General features: G+C 38.2%; 1 pseudogene; it reads right to left on the minus strand.

Annotated features, from left to right (window-relative positions):
- Positions 1-212: 212 nt before the first annotated feature.
- On the minus strand, positions 213-6,600 carry LOC139178353 (heterogeneous nuclear ribonucleoprotein C pseudogene; annotated as a pseudogene).
- Between the last annotated feature and the right edge of the window lie 411 nt (positions 6,601-7,011).

Consider the following 7,011-nt stretch of genomic DNA (forward strand, 5'->3'; position numbering starts at 1 on the left):
ACAAAAGGAAAAGGAGAAAAAAAACCTGTTGTCATTTAAGGATAACAAGATACCATCTTGTATATAAGAAATATAAACATTCTACAAACTAAAACTTGAAAGCAAATTGTAGTAAGATTGTTGGACACAAAGTCTATTAAAGTTAATTATGTTGAAATACAGTGGCAATATTAAAATTTTTTATTTTTTATTTTTATTTTTTTTTAAAAACCATACATCCTTTTTATTGTTAAGTCATAAAGAGGTATCAAAATTAAAAGCAAAAATTACAGGGTAAGACTTAATGTAACTACTAGGAGGGTCAAAGGAAGTGAAAATGGGACTAGGCGCAGGGCAATATGAATTAATGAACATGGGAAGGACAAGGATGGGGAGAACAGTGAGCATGTGCTGAAGATACTAGGGGAGAGGATCTGGTGAAAATTTTGATCTTAGACAAGCGCCTAGGTAAAGAAATAATGGGACAAGATTTCTAAACCCCGCTATGTGCTTAAGAGTCATCCTCGCCATTGGCGCTGTCTCTGTCATCCTCTCCTTCCTCAGCCTCTTTTTCATCATCCTTGATCAACTCCAGCTGGTCATCCCCCCGATCTTCATTATCATCATCATCCAGTAGGTCCCCCTCCTCAGCAGAGTCATCTGCACCCCCCTCAGACTCCATCTTCACATTAGTCTCATCTTTCTTCAGGGAGCTGCTGCTCTGCTCCTCTTCTGACTTATCATTCTTCATCTCTACTCCTTGTTTGCTCTGTTCCTTTTCAATTTTTTCCAGGCTTTCCAGTAAAGAATCCACTTTTTGTTTTATCTGGGTTAACTCCTTCTTAATGGTCTGAAGGTCATCTCCTTTCAACTTTCCAGACTTAGAAGAAGATCCCCGCTGTCCACTCTTAGAATTGAAGCCACTTTTGCCCCTTCGTGAGGTGTTTCCTGAAACACGCTGGCGTTTTGAGGGCACTACAGCCCGAGCAATAGGAGGAGGAGGAGGAACACGTGCTGGGTAATTTTTTAAATGACTATTATTTTCAATAGCATAAAAATACTCAGGGGTACATTTAACAAAGGATATGCAAAACTTTTACCAGAAATCTACAAACTTTTGTAAGCATAAATAAAAAGAAAACCTAAAGAAATGTAATGAAATACTATGTTCATGGATTGAAAGGCACAATGTATAAAATTGTCAATTTAAAACAAATTGCTATATAGATTAAAAATTTAAAGTCAATCAGAAACTAAAACTCCCAAAAGTTATTTTTAGTGCAGGATGAGTAAAAGTTAATTCTGAATTTATGTGGAAACACAAAAAGCAATATTAAAGGCAATTTTAAAGACAAAAAAATTTTGGATATTTATATTAATGAATATTAATAATTACTACAAGGCTATATTAGTAGTGTTTTCCTGGTACAAGAACTGATAAATAGGCAAAAAATAGAAAGTCCAGAATATATATGGTCACCTAAGTTATGACAAAGTAACATTACAGTATAGTGAGGAAAGGTGATTTTCAGTCACTAAATAGTTCTGGAACAATTGGCTTTTCCAAGTCATATACAAATACTAACTTATTATATATCAATTACAGATATAAATATAATATAAAAAGAATTTTAGAAGAAAGTAGGTGAATTTTTTAATGAATTGAGGTATGCTTTCATAAATAGGACACACAAAAATTGGTAAACAAAAATACATGAATTAGACAAATTAAAATTAAGGACATATGATGCCATAGACATGGGTCAATCCCAGGGTCAGGAAGATTCCCTGGAAGAGGAAATGGATAACCTATTTCTTTCAGTATTCTTTCATGGAAAATCTCATGGACAGAGAAGACTGGCTGGCTACAGCCCATGGGGTTCCAAAGAGTTGGAGACAACTTATCAACAAAGCATGCATTCACTAAAAGACAACTTGAAGATAATGAGAAAAGGGAAAATAGAGTGAGAAATATTTGCAAAACATTTAGGTCTGATAAAGGCCTTATATAAGGTTTAGAATATATAAAAAACAATGGTAAAATAATAGACAAGTCAATAGGAAAACGATAAGCGAAGACTTGAAAGACATTTACAAAAGAAGATAGCTAAATGAAATATGTTCAATATTTAGTCATAAAATAAATGCAATTTGAAGCCAAAATGTAGTACCGCTACACAACTGACAAAATGAATTCATCTTAAAAAGTAAATAATACTAATCTTATTCTCAGGTTACAAATAACTGGAAATCTATGTGTGTTGTAGGTCAAGAGAGTTGTTAATCTTGTGCAATGAGGGGAGCTTCTCAGGGGCTTATAAGGTTGTGTGTCTTGTGTGTCTTACTATAGGTGTTGATTATATGTGCTTGCTCAGTTTATAAGACATTAAGTACATTTTCCGCAGTTTATTATGATCCACACAAAGTATTTGGCATAGTCAAAAAAGCAGAAATAGATGATTTTCTGGAACTCTCTTCCTTTATCCATGATCCAGCAGATGTTGGCAATTTGACTTCTGGTTCCTCTGTCTTTTCTAAAACCAGCTTAAACATCTGGAAGTTCACAGTTCACATATCGCTGAAGCCTGGCTTGGAGAATTTTGAGCATTACTTTACTAGCGTGTGAGATGAGTGCAATTGTGCGGTAGTTTGAGCATTCTTTGGCATTGCCTTTCTTTGGGATTGGAATGAAAACTGACCTTTTCCAGTCCTGTGGCCACTGCTGAGGTTTCCAAATTTGCTGGCATATTGAGTGCAGTACTTTCACAGCATCATCTTCCAGGATTTGAAATAGCTCAACTGGAATTCCATCACCTCCACTAGCTTTGTTCGTAGTGATGCTTTCTAAGGCCCACTTGACTTCACATTCCAGGATGTCTGGTTCTAGGTCAGTGATCACATCATCGTGATTATCTGGGTTGTGAGGATCTTTTTTGTACAGTTCTTCTGTGTATTCTTGCCACTTCTTCTTAATATCTTCTGCTTCTGTTAGGTCCATACCATTTCTGTCCTTTATCGAGCCCATCTTTGCATGAAATATTCCCTTTGTATCTCTAATTTTCTTGAAGAGATCTCTAGTCTTTCCCATTCTGTTGTTTTCTTCTATTTCTTTGCATTGATCGCTGAGGAAGGCTTTCTTATCTCTTCTTGCTATTCTTTGGAACTCTGCATTCAGATGCTTATATCTTTCCTTTTCTCCTTTGCTTTTCACTTCTCTTCAAAGAGATGGGAATACCAGGCCACCTGATCTGCCTTTTGAGAAACCTTTATGCAGGTCAGGAAGCAACAGTTAGAACTGGACATGGAAAAACAGACTGGTTCCAAATAGGAAAAGGAGTACGTCAAGGCTGTATATTGTCACCCTGCTTATTTAACTTATATGCAGAGTACATCATGAGAAATGCTGGGCTGGAAGAAGCACAAGCTGGAATCAAGATTGCCGAGAGAAATATCAATAACCTCAGATATGCAGATGACACCACCCTTATGGTAGAAAGTGAAGAGGAACTAAAAAGCCCTTGATGAAAGTGAAAGAGGAGAGTGAAAAAGTTGGCTTAAAGCTCAATATTCAGAAAACGAAGATCATGGCATCTGGTCCTATCAATTCTTGGGAAATACATGGGGAAACAGTGGAAACAGCATCAGACTTTATTTATTGGGGTTCCAAAATCACTGCAGATGGTGACTGCAGTCATGAAATTAAAAGACGCTTACTCCTTGGAAGGAAAGTTATGACCAACCTAGATAGCATATTGAAAAGCAGAGACATTACTTTGCCAACAAATGTCCGTCGAGTCCAGGCTATGGTTTTTCCAGTGGTCATGTATGGATGCAAGAGTTGGAATGTGAAGAAGGCTGAGCACCGAAGAATTGATGCTTTTGAATTGTGGTGTTGGAGAAGATTCTTGGGAGTCCCTTGTACTGCAAGGAGATCCAATCAGTCCATTTTAAGGAGATCAGTCCTGGGTGTTCTTTGGAAGGACTGATGCTGAGGCTGAAACTCCAATACTTTGGCCACCTCATGTGAAGAGTTGACTCATTGGAAAAGACTGATGCTGGGAGGGATAGGGGGCAGGAGGAGAAGGGGACGACAGAGGATGAGATTGCTGAATGGCATCACCTACTCGATGGACATGAGTTTGAGTGAACTCTGGGAGTTGGTGATGGACTGGGAGCCTGGCGTTCTGCAATTTATGGGGTGTCAAAGAGTCAGACCCAACTGAGCGAATGAACTGAACTGAACTGAAGTGCATTTTATATTCTTTATATTTTCATTTCTCTCTGCTTCTGCTTCTGCTGCTAAGTCACTTGAGTCGTGTCCGACTCTGTGCGACCCCATAGACGGCAGCCCACCAGGCTCCCCTGTCCCTGGGATTCTCCAGGCAAGAATACTGGAGTGGGTTGCCATTTCCTTCTCAAGTGCATGAAAGTGAAAAGCGAAAGTGAACTTGCTCAGTCATGTCTGACTCTGTGCGACGCTGTGGACTGTAGCCCACCAGGCTCCTCCATTCATGGGATTTTCTAGGCAAGAGTACTGGAGTTCGGTGCCATTGCCTTCTCTGCCATTTCTCTCTATTGCACTTCAAAAAAAAAACTATAGAATAAAAACTGATCTGGGTGCATTAAGAAGATATGGTCAAAATGTCAATATAATGCATACATTTATCCATTTATTAGAAAAAATTTTTGAAATATTTATTAAGGATAATTTACTGATAGCGAATTTCTAGATGAAAGATGTAAAATACTTGGCAGTTTTTAATGCAATATTGTCATAACTTTTCTCATAAAGAAAGCCAAATTTCTGTCAAACTTACGTAGGAAAAAATATGGTGGTATTCCTATAGCCTTAACTATATTAATATTATTTTATCAGATTTTACCATAATTAGAAGACATCTATTATATTTTTAAAATTTTGTCTCATCTTTAAATATTAACTTACCTTGTGCTTTTCCTTTGGAAGTATTATCTAGTCATATCCTCTGACTACAAATAGACTACGAATTTAACTCCATGTTTGAATTTCAATCTGCAAAATTATTCCTGCCCTCATTTTCAAACAGAAGGTATACACTGTGTCACACCGTTACCAGATAGTCACAAACTGAGCAAGCAATCTAATACAGATTCTGTGCTGTGTAATTATTAGCCCCTACCTGCTGAGCCCAAGTTCATTACAGAAAACATTAGGGGGTTGCGTGTCTCTCACTGATCGTATGTGTAGCGTCTATGAACTTTAATGGGATTTACATGCACACAGTCAGTAAAGTTTCAATAGGCAAATTTTAAAATAACCATTTTCTAACTGCAGTGATACACTGTAGGTTTTCCAGTTATATGGAACTCTTGGGGACTAGATTCATTTAGCATTTGACTTCATTTAGCACAGTGTACCCACAGGAAACTTTTATGGAATTTTAAATGTGTTTGCTATCCTGTGTTACTGCTCACATAGAGCTATGCTTGTATGCTCATTTTTTTAGGCCATAATAGTTTTTGGTTTTCATCATTAGACTTTGGCTTTATGTGGTTGTTTGGATAAAGGAAAAAATTGATTTTATAATTGAAGTAAGCCTCAGGTTTTCTGGAGACTATTTTTTTTTCTTTTTTTTTTTCTAATCAGAAAGTTTTAAGAAACTTTTCACTGGAAGATTTTCATTAAAATATTATAAAACCCCTTTTATTAATCATATTTTGCTTTGCACATCTAAGTGCTGGAACTCTGGAATTGGCTGAGGAGCCCACTCATAAAATCTGGGCCTCTAATGCCATTAGGTTTATTAATGGCAAATTGTCCTTGTGTTGAGTGAGACAATTGTACCAGAAAATCATGATTGCTATGTTCCTCCTCTTGTTCTCCAGGGGGTCATTTCATCAAAGAAAAGAATAGTGAACTTCAGTTACAGATGCAAAAAGAGGCTGGTATCTACATGGGTTTATCCAGAGTTTTAAGAAGCACAAGTGAATTCTTCAGAGAATAAAACTAATATTGTTATATGTTTAAATTTGGGGTATGACTTCAAAAACACTTTTTACAGGTATGTCAATGTACATGTACATTATGCGGTGACTACAGACTTATAAATCAATGGTTCTCAAACATTTTATTGCATCTGGATCACCAGGAGGGTTTATTACTGCATGGATTGATGATCCCCACTCCTAAATTTTCTGATTCATAATATCTGCCTGAGAATTTGCATTTTTAACAAGTTCCCAGGTGATGTTAATGCAGGCTAGGACCTGGGACCTGGGCCCTTTACTGCCCTACTTGTTCCTGGACAAACATCTCCTCAAGAACAGAATATAAAGAAACTATAAGGGACTAAAAATAACTGCAAGTATGAGCAGTTGGGGTGAATTATGAACGAGATACAGAAAGACCAAAATGTAACTGCCGCTTCTGAGGTTCTGAGGGCAAAAGTAGGGTACAGTGCATGATCCCTGCACAAAGTATGTCCAGGGGGGTGGCCAGACCACCTAAGCCACCCATCCTGCCTGGCCCACCAATCCACCCCTACACTCTCACCACATTTAAGGGACCAGGTCACCTCACCTCTTGGTGAGAGCAAAGGCACCTGTTTCTCCTTCATGCTGCAGCATTGCAGCAAGAGTCATAGTAAAGCTTTGCCTGAATTCTTTGTCTGGCCTCTTATCAATTTCTATTGATTAAGGAGTCCAAGGACCTTGGTGGGTAACGATGGGAGGTGCTCCACCCATTCAGTGAGGTCTGAATACCTCATGCTAAGAACCACTGATACAGTTAAAAGCAGTATTCCAGGGATAATTTGGCAACATTTCCTCTATCCTGGACCTTGTGCTGTGCTTAGTCTTGTCCAACTCTTTGTGACCCCATGGACTGTAGCCCACCAGGCTCCTCTGTCCATGGTGATTCTCCAGGCAAGAATACCAGAGTGGATTGCCATGCTCTCATCCAGGGGATCTTCCCAATCCAGGGACTGAACCCTGGTCTCGCGCATTGCAGGCAGATTCTATACCATCTGAGCCACCAGGAAAGCCGAAGAATAC

Source organism: Bos indicus, chromosome 1 (assembly GCF_029378745.1).
Source record: "Bos indicus isolate NIAB-ARS_2022 breed Sahiwal x Tharparkar chromosome 1, NIAB-ARS_B.indTharparkar_mat_pri_1.0, whole genome shotgun sequence".
NCBI lineage: Eukaryota > Metazoa > Chordata > Mammalia > Artiodactyla > Bovidae > Bos > Bos indicus.